We start from the raw sequence: 14,192 nt of genomic DNA on the forward strand, positions 1-14,192 counted from the left end.
TTAAGCAAGCATTATCTCAGTATGCTGATTGGTACATTTTACCAAGAGTACCAACGTAAAAGACATAAGTCTCTACTCGTCATGGTGTTATGTATCAGAGAAGAAGATACACAGAGAACCTTGTTTAGGCTTACATTACTTGTACCCTATTTAAGCAAAAAAGACAAATATCTGCATGATAGAGACCCAACTATATGGCAGAACAAAGAGTAAATCCAGAAAGATTTCGGAGGTATACGTGGATATGGATGTACAGAAGTCAGGCAGGTAAGCAGGCAGGAAGGAAGGGGAAAAGGGGGGACCTGGAGCAAAGAGCTAAGGTTTTACAAAGTTAGGACTTGAACTATGTCTAAAACCAGGTGGATTTAGACCAGTGGATTGGGAAGACATAACTTGTACTGGGAATAGCACTGGCCAAATGTACACAGAACAGCCTTGCATGACCATTCAGATAAACCTCATTAGTGCAGAGGGGGCAAGGTACATGTTCTTGAGTAGTGGAAGGTTTACAGCTATGGTAAATGCTGATTAAAAGACTGCAGGGGGGCACACTTGGGTATCCAACTCTTGACCTCAGCTCAGGTCTTGATCTCAGGGTTGTGAGTTCAAGCCCCACACTGGGCTCTGCACTGGGCTCCACGCTGGGCGTGGAAGCTACTTAAAAAATATATATATATATATAAAATAAAATACTATAGAGGGAAAGACAAACCAAAGAATATATTGTCACTTAAGCCACATCAAAAATCACTTTTGGGGACAAATACAGTCTCAATTGCTAATATACTTCAGAGTGGATTGGCCTGCTTAGTATTTGTTCCTACTCCTGTTAGTCCAGTTCTGTAATGATGGAAAGTTGAGAGCTACATTTCCCACTATCTTTTGCAGCTGGGGTTTTAGGTATATTTGGATCCCACCAATCAGAGAGCAAGTTGGGGGGGTGGGGCAAGGCTTCCATGTTGCTGGTGCAGTTCTAGCAGGTGCAGCAGATGGTTCTGGAACCAGCAACTGAGGCTCTGGATTCCTGATCATCAGATTTAGGTCCCGTGGTGTGTTTCTGCATCATGCAGCAGAGACAGTGAGAAACTGGCTTCCTGGTTCCCTGGCTTCCAGATGGAGGCACAAGGAGCAGTTCCTCTCTGGACTAGTTTTAAGTGGTGGTATTCCAGTAATTATTCCAAGAGACCCAGCCTAGGACCTGTCCTGCCGTCTCTTCTGACAATTTTATAGGCACTTAATTACCTGTACTAAATCCCTTTCACTTAACATACGTAGAAAGATCTCTGCTACAGGCAACTAAACCCTAACTGATATTCATAATTTTATTCCCCCCCTTTAAAATTTTTTTTGATGGGAACTTTTAAACATACATGCAAGTAGACAGAACTGAAAAATGAGCCCCCATGAACCAACGTCAACAATTATCAATTCAGGCCAGTCTTGTTGAAGTTTAACCCCCACCATCACAGAGAATTATTCTAAAACAGATCCCAGATATCCTCTCATCTGTAAATATTTCAGCACTTATCTCTGAAAAAAATACTTTTATAAAACAATACCTCAGATCACTATCAAACCTAAAAAAAAATAATGCCTTCATATCAATAATATCCAGTCACACACACTTAATTTAAAAATTGTTTTGAATTTTTTATTCTGTGAAACTAGTAAGATTAAACCTTTCCTAGCTCAACTAGCTAGGTCAGTAGTTTTGAGAAAGCATTAGGCCTCAGGCCACTGATGATCCTATTCTTCCTGCCATCTCTTCTCATGTCTAAGCCAGTTTGCCCATCTAAGGTCCTTGGATAACATGAATCCATGAGCTGCTTTTTGTATCTCAAAAGGCCTCAAACAAGCCAAACAAGTTGACTAAAATGTCAGGTATCTTTGCTTTAGGCTAGATTGCGTTAACTTGCTGTGATGATTCTAAATTCTGACCAGCAATTTTGTATTTCTTTGAGTAATAAAAACTGGAAATAAATTAGCATATTAAAGTTGTAGTCAACACTCATTAAACAGTATACTTACAATCTAGATATTGCATCACATATAAATTACACTTCAACTAACACAAATCCTAGGGTATAGAAATGCAACTGACTTCTGTACATTGATTTTATATCATGCGACTTTGCTAAATTCCTCTATCAGTTTTGTGGCAGGTTTTGGGTGGAATCTTTTGGGTTTTCTACATAAAGCATCATGTTATCTGCAAAGAGTGAAAGTTTGACTTCTTTGCCATTTGGGATGCCTTTTATTTCTTTTGTTCTTTTGTTGTCTGATTGCTGAGCCCAAGATTTCCAGTACTGTGTTGAACAACAGTGGTGGTAGTGGACATCCCTGCTGTGTTCCTGACCTTAGGGGAAAAGCTCTCAGTACTTCCTCATTAAGGATGATATTCCCTGTGGGGTTTTCACATATAGCTTTTATGATATTGAGGTATGTTCCCTCTATCCCTACACTGCAGAAAGTTTTTAATTAAGAAATGATGCTGTATTTTGTCAAATGCTTTTTCTGCATCTATTGAGAGGATTGTATAGTTCCTGTACTTTTTTTTTTTTTAATTAACATGGTATATCACATTGATTGATTTGCAGATGTTGAAGAACCCTTGTGGCCCAGGAATAAATCCCACTTGGTCATGGTGAATGATCCTTTTAATGAACTGCTGAATCCTATTAGCTAGTATCTTGGTGAGAATTTTGGCATCCATGTTCATCAGGGATATTAGTCCATAGCTCTCCTTTTTGGTGGGGTCTTTGTCTGGTTTTGGGATCAAGGTAATGGGTGGCCTTTTAAAATGAGTTTGAAAGTTTTCCCTCCATTTCTATTTTTTGAAACAGCTTCAGAAGAAGTATTCATTCTTCTTTAAATGTTTGGTAGAATTCTACTGGGAGGCCATCTTGTCCTCGACTCGTTTGTTGAGAGATTTTTGATTTCTGCTTCAATTTCTTTGCTGGTTATAGGTCTGTTCAGGTTTTCTATTTCATCCTGTTTCAGTTTTGGTAGTTCATACATATCTAGGAATGCATCCATTTCTCCCAGATTGTCTAATTTGTTGGCATAAAATTGCTCATAATATTCTCTTATAATTGCTTGTATTTGTGCAGTGTTGGTTGTAAACTCTCCTCTTTCATTTCATTATTTTATTTATGTGGGTTATTTCTCTTTTCTTTTTGATATGTCTGGTGAAGGGGTAATTGATCGTATTCATTGATATATTGATTAATTCTTTCAAAGAACCAGCTCCTAGATTTGTTGACCTGTTCTACTGTGTTTTGTTTTGTTTTAATTTCTGTATCATTGATTTCCACTCTAATCTATATTATTTCTCTTCTCCTTCTGTAGTTGGGATTTATTTGCTGTTCTTGTTCCAGCTCCTTTTGGTGAAAGGTTAAGTTGTGTATTTAAGATTTCTTTCTTGAGAAAGCCCTGTATTGCTATATACTACCCTATGACCCAGCAACTCCCACTAGCTATTTATCCAAAGGATACAAACACAGTGATTTGAAGGGGCACATGCACCCAATGTTTATAGCAGCAATGTCCACAATAGCCAAACTATGGAAAGAGCCCAGATGTCTATCAACAGATGAAGGGATAAAGAAGATGTGGTGTAGATCTACAATGGAATATTACTCGGCCATCAAAAAGAGTGAAATCTTGCCATCTGTAACAACATGGATGGAACTAGAAGGTATTATGCTAAGCGAAATAAGTCAGAGAACAATAAATATTATATGATTTCACTCATATGTGGAATTTAAGAAATGAAACAGATGAACATGGGGGCTCGAAAAAGAAATAAAATAAGATGAAAAGAGAGAGAGACAAAGCATAAGAGACTCATAACTACAGGAAACAAGCTGAGGGTTGCTGGAGGGGAAGGTGATGGGGGATGAGGTAACTGGGTGATGGGAATTTAGGAGAGCACTTGAGGTAATAAGCACTGGGTGTTGTATGCAACTGATGAATCACTAAATTCTACCTCTGAAACTAATAATACACTATATGTTAACTAAATTGAATTTAAATAAAAAATTTTTATTATTTTTTTTAAGATTTTATTTATTTATTTGACAGACAGAGATCACAAGTAGGCAGAGAGGCAGGCAGAGAGAGAGGGGGGAAAGCAGACTCCCTGCCGAGCACAGAGCCAGATGTGGGTCTTGATTCCAGGATCCTGGGATTATAATCTGAGGAGTAGGCAGAGGCCTTAACCCGCTGAGCCACCCAGGCGCCCCTAAATAAAAACTTTTTAGAAAGCTTAAAATTCATACTCAGAATCTTTGAAAATGATCTTTGGGAGGTGGGGAATAATAAAAGTGGCCTTTGGTTGTGAAAAGCCTCGGTGCCTGTCAGCAATCTCAAAGTAAAGACATTTTCTCTCTTCTTCAAGACTCTGACTGGCTTAACCAAATGCAAGTCACAACTCTGCTAGCACTTTGTATTACCACTTCCTCTCCACACGCTTCCCTGCCCTCTGCCAATCACTCTCAGCTCCGTATCTGGAAAGTGACTTGTCTGTAACGGTGAAATACCAGCCCCCACCAGCCTTTTACTGCCAACAACCTGAACAACTTGCTCCCGTCTTCGTCGCTCCCCTGAAACCATGCTCCACTGGCAAATTCCGGCCCCACCATTCAGGAGCTGTTGACCCCAGGCAAGCAGGTTAATGTCGCTTTGCCTCAGTTTCTGAATCTGTAAACTGGAGATGAAGAATACCCACCTCAAACAGTCATTATCAAGAATCCATGCTCGACTCCAAGGGTAGCACCTGCAACAGCGCCTCACAGGCTCCTGGGACGATACTTGCTACCACTTCCCGTCAAGGCAGGTGGCCCTTTCTCAGTTCTCATTTTCTCCAACTCCTTCTTCGGCAGGCCAGGCGGGGAGCACGGCTTCCTGACCTTCCCCCCTCCCCACCACTCGCTTCTAAGCACTGCCTCTAGGCTAACTTCCTTCTCCCGCCTGGAGGGTAGGGGTTCCTCCTTCTAGCACACACTCCAAATTCTTTCCTTTTTAAGGTTTCAAGCCTGGAGTGTCGGGTTCCATCCCACAAAGGCATCTTTCAGACTTTTTCCCCAGTCTTTCTCATTTCATAAAACTGGCATTCCTCTGCATTATGAAATAGGATCTCCCTCATAAATACGACTTGATAAAGATCTAGTCACTTAACATGTCACATGTTTCTTCATCTGTAAAATGAGAAGGCTGGAGGGAGAGAGGATTTCTCAGGTTCCTTCCAGCTCAGAAAAATTTCCACAAATTCTTTTTAGACGCCAGCTGCCCGCTGGACTTCTTCACGCGGACGTTTGCCATTACATCAAACTCCACTTGCCTAGCTGAACACATTGCTGACCTCACACATCAGTTTTGCTATTCCTGTTAAAGATAATGTTTGTTCTCCTCATCACTCAAACTTGGGGCCCGGGTATGGCTTTAATGCTGTTGACTATCTAATCAGTCACCATGCCCCATCAACATTCTTCCGTATGTCCCCTCCCTGCCCCTCATCCCTCCCCATCCACAATCCTAACTGGCTTTCCTCCATGCTACCTGCTGACCCTGCCCTCTCCCCACTACAGAGTCAGGTTGTTCCTGAAAATACATGCCTGGCCCATCCCTCTTCTCTTCTTGCCAATCATAATTTCCCAAAGCCTACAGGATGAAGTCTAACTCTGGAACCTTACAACACAATCCCAGATTACTCATAACTAGCTCTTTAATTTTCTCTCCAATGACATTCCTCCTGAACCTTCCATTCCCTCAATTGATCTAGTCTTACACAGTTTTCTGCTTTGTTCACACCATTCCTTTGGCCCTGAACATGCTCCCCTCCCTCTTCTTGTGAAGCCCATTTCTTTCTTTCTTTCTTTCTTTTTTTTAAGATTTTTATTTATTTATTTGACAGACAGAGATCACAAGTAGGCAGAGAGGCAGGCAGAGGGAGAGGAGGAAGCAGGCTCCCCGCTGAGCAGAGAGCCCGATGGATACGGGGATCCCAGGACTCTGAGGTCATGACCTGAGCTGAAGGCAGAGGCTTTAACCCACTGAGCCACCCAGGCACCCCGTGAAGCCCATTTCTATTAGAGTACATTTCTCTTAAAGCCCAGCTTGTTTGTTTTCATGCCTTTTTTTTTTTTTAAAGTTTCAAACCAACCTTCCCTATGGTATCTCTCTTCAATGAGCAACCCATGATTGATTATTTACCTGTCATGGATTCTTTAAGCATTTTTGTATAGATTACTCATTGGCTTATACAAGGGTTCTTATATATGTTTTTAGTCTTCATGTGTACTTATCATCCTCCGTGATTAGAATTTCAGCTCCTTGAAAACAGGGGTCATAGACCATGCAGCTCCCTAGCACATGGTAGTAGCAAATACGTTAACAATAATAATGACGACTAAATTTATTTTTTTAAAAGATTTTATTTATTTATTTGACAGACAGAGATCACAAGTAGGCAGAGAGGCAGGCAGAGAGAGAGGATGAAGCAGGCTCCCCGCTGAGCAGAGAGCCCGATGCAGGGCTCGATCCCAGCACCCTGGGATCATGACCTGAGCTGAAGGCAGAGGCTTAACCCACTGAGCCATCCAGGCGCCCCATGACGACTAAATTTAAAAAACAAGCTATGATCATCTGTCTGCAGACAATATATTAATGATCCTCACAAACACACCTTCTCAGTAAAACAAAATAGAAATGGAAAGATAAAGGAATTAACATGAATAGCCTCACCTCCTGGTTTTCATGAAGTCTGCCACTTACTTCCTTTTACATTTAATCTGGGCATGTGAGAATTATGCGGAAATACATTTAAAACTGTGAAGTACTATATAAATGAAAGGTATTTATCATGAACATCACAGTCACTATGCTTGGAATGTTTAGGAATTCTTGGCATGATTTCGAAAGGTCCAGAGAAAGTGTAATTAATTAAGGCAGTGGTTCTGTACTGGGGACAATTCTGGCACTGTCTGGAGACATTTCTGACCGTCACAAGTGAGAGGATGCTGCAGATTCCTAAGGGAAAAAGGTCAGGGCATGCTGGGAAATGTTATACGATGTACAGGATGGCAGTCCACAACAGTCGACTGGCTGCAAATGTCAGCAGTGCCAAGGGAGAGAAGCCCCCTGTCAAAGGAAGCTTGCCAGGGAATAAGCAGCTCACTTCCTGGGACAGGAGGAGCCCTGCATCCTATCTTTCTTGTTCACAGTCTCCCGACACCTGTACCCATCGATCCAGAACTCCTCTTCTCTTCCGGTTCCTATGTGTCTTTTAAATGTCCGTTATCAATGTGGCCAGCCTATGATATCTGGGAATTAACCTATCCATATTCAGATGTTTTGAGACAACTCTGATTCCTCTAAGAAAATACCGATAAACTCCAGAAGTTAACAAAGTCAATCTGTAACTTTGGATATGGGACAAACTGCATATTACATTAAAAAAAAATAATAAATCCCCGTGATGCTTAAATAAATGAGAACAGTGAATGTATTTGAGCAGTGTGGGTACCACAAAACTAAAAATCTTCCTCATTAACTGAAAATTCATAGATTTAAATAACTACTAAAAACACAGCGTTGAAACAACGTGCAACAGTTCAGCCTCTGAGAAAATTCCTTCTTGGCACATGTATGTTTTTGCTCTAATGATGTTTTTGATCAAGAACTAAAACACTGGATAGGATTGTCTTTGTTTTTAAGGCTTCTCCAAGCTATGACAGGTAGCTCTCAACAAAATATTCAAGAAAGAACAGACATAATGAGAATTTTAAAGCATCACAAAGTGGTGCATGTAAAACAAAAAGATCATTTACACAAAAAAAAGTATGAATACACCTTTGCGTGAAAATAGAAAACATCATAAAATACACCATGCCCCAATAACAAATGATGTAATAATCCTTGGACAATTTTTTCTTCCCTCTAGGCCTGTTTTCTCACCTTAAGACAGGAAGTTCTGATTGACCAATGTTCTCTCCAAGAACATTGGAGAGTTTTAAAACCCTCTGAATTTATGATCCTATCAAGTATTTCTTAATGGATCGCTTTCAGAGATAAGAAATGGGCTTGTGGGCAAATCTTCTGAATAGGTGAACTCGGCTGGAAGTCCTCAGTTCCAGACAGAGACAGAGGAATCACCCAGGGAGTTTTAAACAAAATAACCTAAAACACAGCAGTTTCTGATTTAATTGGTCTAGGGTGGGATCAAGCATGGATAGTTTAAATGCTCTCCAGGGGATTCGAATGTGCTAGTACTAAGGTCTATGGATAGATTGCAGATACAACCACAGCCCACGAACGTGTGACAAATAAGCAAGGTAGACTGGGCGTAAGAACCTGGAGAACACGTATCCCACCTATTTCAGCAGGAATAGGACAGATCTTTCCATTTTTTTCAAGAAATGCCAGAAATCAGGGTGCCTGAGTGACTCAGTCAGTTAAGCGCCTGCCTTTTGCTGTAGGTCACAATCCCAACCTCCCGCACTGGGCTCCTTGCTCAGCTGGGAGCCTGCTTCTTCCTTTCCTCCCCACTTGTGCTCTCTCTTGCTATCTCTGATGCTATTGCTCTCTCTCAAATACATAAATAAAATCTTAAAAAATAAATAAATGCCAGAAATCCAATTTTTAAGTGAGGATCTGCTGTTTAGATATTGACAACTAATTTCAAACAGTTTTAAAGGGACGTGTATGTCACACAAAATGTACCCACAGGCTTTATTTGGCTTTCTAGCCACCAGTGTGCAGCCTCAACTAAATGAGTTCCAGAAATCAAAGACAGCTTTTCCTCTGTGGTCTGTCCTGTCTCTCCTACTCAGCTTCTTCCTCCCACACCTGGGTCCGAGCCTATCCCTTTCCTTTTCCTTTCCATTGCCTCTTTCTTTTCCAATCTTCTTCATCACTCCTAAAAGATGGAAACTGAGATCCACACATTAAATCTTCATGTGGCCCCGGCTGTATCACTGGGCAGGACTGTACAGCTGGGAACACTCACATCATGAATTGTAACCTGAGGCTGTGCATCCATGAAATCAACAATGCGTTGGTTCAGTCAAATCAGGGGAAAAGTCAGTCAAGCTCACAGTTCGGCAGAACTTAGACTTTATATCAAACAACATATGGAGCACTTCATTTAAATTCTGACTTTGTTTTGTTTGCTTTAAAATCTAAGCCACTGTAATTAGAATCATCCTGGGTGTTTTTTTAAAAAATATTCGCAAGTCTGAGCTCCATCCCAGGCTGACTACATCTGAAGATCTGGAAATGGAGTCTGGGCATTGGTAGCTTTTAAAATACTTCAAGTGAGACGGGGAGGCACCTGGGTGGCTCAGCTGGCTGAGCGTCCAGCTCATGTTTTCAGCTCAGGTCGTGATCTCAAGGATCATGGGATCTAGGCTTAGCAGAGAGCCTGCCTGGATTCTCGCCCTCTGCCCTTCCCCCCACTTGCTTGTGTGCACTCTCATTCTCTCTCTCTCTCCCCCTAATAAATAAATCCTTAAAAAAAAATAAAACAAAAACAAAAACAAATTAAAGACCCCAAGTGGATCTAATGTGAAGGCAGAGTTGAGGATCACTAATCTAAACTCGTCCGGTACACCTGTGGATTAGCAACACATTGAACTCCAAATGATTATCATCTCGAGTGCTTCTTTGAACTTGTGCAAGGGCTTCCTCAACTCTGTTCTCATTGTGTCTTCACAACTCTGTGTGTGTGTGAGCGCACTCTGAGCTTGGACAGTATTTATTAGCAATGGACAGATGAGAAAACGAGGCATAAAAATGTGAAATGATTTGCACAAGTGCCCCTAGCTAATTATTGGCAAAGACGCACTGGAACTTCACCTGAGGCAGAGTTCCTTGATTGTAAGCCTGGTTCTTGCAAAGGGGCCATCCCGATCACTGAATTATTACTGTTATTGAGTAACCCTAACACAGAGATGGGCACTAGAAAACCAATGACTATAATGTGATCAAATTTCAGAAGTGAGTGTAACGTTTTTTAAAAAGACGCGGTTTAGGGTCAGTGGTCCAAGGTGTTTTTTTCTGAAGTCTGTGATGTGATTTTGAAAGTGCTTACTTCTGCACACATCCTTCCCCCACACCCACATCACCTTTCATAGTTTCCATTAAGATATTATTTTCAGAAAAGTGTTTTAAGTGATTAAATATGCACAGAATATTGGAGGTAAGGGGAATATTACTGATCAACTTTCCCACCACCTCTGATAGCTGAGATCCCTGAAGTCCCTTTTAATTCAAGACATATGGAGTGCTACCATGGTGCCAAGGGCTTGGCACCCATTATCTGAATTAAATCTTCAGGATAACTCAGTAGGATGGGTACCACTATAACCACCATCATCATTATCTTCATTCCCATTTAACAAATGAAAAAACAAAGGAGGAAAAACAAAGATAGCCACCTGGATGGCTCAGTCAGTTGAGCAGCTGACTCTTGATTTCAGCTCAGGGCATGGTCTCAGGGTCCTGAGATCAAGCCCCATGTCAGGTTCCACACTCAGCTGGAAGTCTGCTTGAGGATTCTCTCTTCCTCCCCCTCCACCCCTTCCCTTTGACTCTTTCCCTCCTCTGCCCTTCTTCCAGCGCTGACTCTAAGTAAATAAATAAACTCTTAAAGCAAACAAACAAATAAACAAAACCCCACAAAAAGCAAAAAACAACCCACTAAGGTTTGGAGGTGCTAAACAATTTGCCCAATGTCCCTTGGCTGGTAAGTTGAAACCCAGTATTTACTTTTGGCTCAAAGCCTGTGGCCTCATCTCCTGCCCTCCATCACCTAGAGTGATAAAAATGCAAAAAGTAAAAGATATATCTTTATGAAAATGCTGAGAGATGATCAGTGAAAAGTGATTTGAAAAAGAAGAAAAAAGACATTTGGGCTAGGCCTTCCCAAATACACACGATAACAGTAAGCGTTCTAGTCCAGAATCAACGCCGATGCTGAAGCAGAAAAACCACAGGGAGAGCACGGGGTGAACTGTGAGAAAGATGGAAAGAGATGAGGCATCGGACCGTGGAGGGTCCTCAGTGCCTGACCAAGGAATCGAGACTTTAACTTTAGGCCATGGGAACACCCTGAAGGTTTTTAGAAGCAAAGCCACTTAAAAAAAAAAAAAAAAGTAAACTGAGTTTTAGAAATCCAGATCCCACGGAAGTGTGGAGACTGAATTAGGGAAGCAGGGCCTGGTACCCAAGGAGAGCAACGAGAAAGCTGTTCCGCCTCAGGAATTCCCTGCTTCACTCTTCACCACGTGTGTACTGGCCTGAAGCACGGGTTTCTTCAGGGCACCTCCACATCTCTTTCATGATCCTTTTATCCCAATACATGGCTTGCTTTGCCATGTCTAGGACAGATGACAGGGACCTGAACTTGGGCAGTGAGAATGGAGGTGAGAAGATAGGTTTGAGAGGCATTTGCAAGGGCCTGGTAACTGCTCAGAAGTGGGGAGAGGGTAAGAGGGAAAGGGAAGCAGGGTAAAGAAACCTCTGGCATCTTCATTTGGGAGAAAGGGGAACAGATAATGGGATATAGAAAGGAAGGGATGGTCCCCAGCACCATAAAGAAGTGAATGAGATGACTAAGGTCTCAGTTTGAGAGGCATTTATTAAACAGTAACTGTGTGCAGGATATTAGGGGAACAATAATGAGTAAGATTGGTTTTTGCCCACAAGTGTCATCCAGAGGGAGGAAAAATACAAGACTAGAATAGACAGATGCCTGGCCTCTTAGTCTCTGGACAAACGTCACCCTCCCACACAGGCCCTGCTAGACGGTCATCTATTCCAAGTGCCCTCCCCCTCACATGATCTTGTTTTATTTCTCCCTTAAGCTAACAAGTACCTGAAATTCATTATATGTGCATTTACAGTCTCTTCCCCCAAGAGAAGGGAAACACGAACTTTATCTAGTCACATATAAGAAGTCCTCAGTAGGAAATAGTTATTGAATATTGGGGGAAGGGGAGCGCCTCAAACCAAACTAGGCAAGTTTCCTAAATACCTAAGCTGACATGCTGAGAATTGAAGTGGCCGGGAAAAGTAAATCCATTTTGAGGTTGGGGCCAAGCAAAATCCAGGATCAGTGACTCATCTTGACGGTTTCCGCATAGATTTCAGGAGTACCCCCCACCCCCACCCCATCCCCACCCCGTGAGACGTTTCAACAATGAGGCCAGCCAGCCACCTAGCTCAGGTTTTATTTCCGTTGTCCTTCTGACGTCAGAAAAAGCACGAGTTGCTGCACAGTTTCTTCTATCAAGGTGACAAATTACAGCCTTGCTGTTCTCTGCAGTCTGCAAACCACAGCCTTATTCTCTCCTCCCCCTTGTATTAAAAAAATTAACTCCACAGCAGAGATGTCAGATCTGTTCACATACACATAAATACCGTTTCTTAGCGCCGGGGTCTTTTTCACTCTTAACTACATAGATCACCATGGTTTCGTCTGAGAAAGTACGTGATCCTGGCGGCAGTAAGGTTTCCACGGGAAGAAACAGTGCTATCAAAACTGGGTCCGCGCCGCAGAGAGAGACACAAAGGGCTCTCAACTGTAGCACCACCTTCTCAAGCCCGAGACCGCCTGTGAGAGGCATCCCGAAATGCGGTGAGGCTGCAACCGCGAAATTCCTTTTGCCGCCATATGCTCTTGTATATCCTCCGATCACAGTTCACCCTAAATCCAGGGGCGGGCGACCTCGCAGGCAAGCAGCACCTGGGGCCGCCCATAAGCTGCGCGGTCCCAGGGGATGCTAAGGAGCCAGACCCTCAGGGACGTGGATTATGGGGGTGGGGGACGCCCCAGGGTGCGCACTGGGGCGAAGGAGCGCTTTCCTCCCGGCACCGACGCGGCGAGTTCAAAGGCCTTTTGTGGCCACGTTTAGGGACGCGAGCGAGGCGCCGGAGACCGGAGGAGGGAAGGGGAGAGGAGCCGAGGGCAGTCCGCGCCCGGGCCCCGCGCGAGCGGTGGCCTTTTGTTCGCCAGCTCCCGCGGAATCCAGCTCTCAGAACAGCACTTCTCTTTCTCCCCTTCTTGTTGGAAAGCACCTCTTCAGGGCGGGAAAGGACAGTGAATCACCGCCAGCTTCCTTTAGTAATCTTCCCCCTGCATCCTCCTACTCTAGGCTGCTGCGAGAGGGGGCAGAGCTCGAGGAAGGGGCTGCTAACGTGCTCCTGTTTACTCGCGCTCGGCGGTTCGGTTCCCTCGCGGCGCCCAGTACCCCAGCCTCAGCCAGCCGCACGCACACCCCCGGGGGCATCACATGCTCTCCTCCGGGCCCTGCGGACGCAGGAAATTCCCCCCAAATGTCCGGATTCGAGCACTCCTCGGGTAGGCAGCAGCGCCCTCCCGTCCGCTGCACTCTCCCTCCAGACCCGCGTGGTCCCCGACCCTAGTATCATTTAACCAGATCGCGTGCCACACTCTACCGCTATGAAAACAGACCCAAAAAGTAAGCCACAGCCCACGCAAAGGTGAAATCAGGGGACCCTGCGCCCCCTTACGCTGCCGCGTGCGTTCGGAAGAACAGACGATCTGGACTTTTCCCGTATTTAATACAAGCAAAATCCGAAGGCAGCGGGTAGAACCGCGCACTCCTTCCTTCCACGCCCGCATGGGTGTCTTGTACGTTACCGCCTCCTCTCGCATCCAAAACATCCCTTTCCTCCCTGCCGCCGCTCCCTTGGCTCCCCCTGGGAAAGCAAAATCGCCTTACCTTGGGCAATAAAGGGAAAAGTGGCAAAAGGGGACCAGGTGTCCGCCCTTCCGGGATTCCCCCGGCCGTGTGATGTCCTTTGTGTCAAGGTCTGGCTGCCGCGGCGGGGAAAAGGTGGCCTCCGTCAGCGAGGGCTGGGCGGGGAGGGTTCACACGCGGCGGCGGATTTCCGAGGAAGGTGAAGGGCGGAGGTTCCCAGCGACCTTCAGGCGGAGCGGCGTGGCCGCCCCAGCCCGCGCTCTCTGGCTCTCCTCCTCCTTTCGGGGCCGATTGCATCAGAATCTCCCCCCACCGCCAACCCCCACCCACACTCTGCTCGCCAGCCTCGCACTTACATCCACACGCTCTGGCACGGAGGGTCTCGAATCGCAGTCATTCTCCTACTGGGGGGCGCGTCGCCTTTGCACATCCATGGCTCGTGATGGTTTAAAGGGGAAAGTCAGGCCA

The 14,192-nt window shown here is 44.3% G+C and overlaps 1 protein-coding gene across 1 annotated transcript in view; it reads right to left on the minus strand.

Moving 5' to 3' along the window:
• SLC38A1 (solute carrier family 38 member 1) overlaps positions 1–13,964 on the minus strand; it is a 67,882-nt gene extending 53,918 nt beyond the window's left edge. Inside the window, exon 1 of the mRNA XM_044227069.1 lies at positions 13,746–13,964. The gene's annotated coding sequence lies outside the window, so the exon portion shown is untranslated. The remainder of the gene's footprint in view (positions 1–13,745) is intronic.
• Between the last annotated feature and the right edge of the window lie 228 nt (positions 13,965–14,192).

Source organism: Neovison vison, chromosome 12, assembly GCF_020171115.1.
Source record: "Neovison vison isolate M4711 chromosome 12, ASM_NN_V1, whole genome shotgun sequence".
NCBI classification, from domain to species: domain Eukaryota; kingdom Metazoa; phylum Chordata; class Mammalia; order Carnivora; family Mustelidae; genus Neogale; species Neogale vison.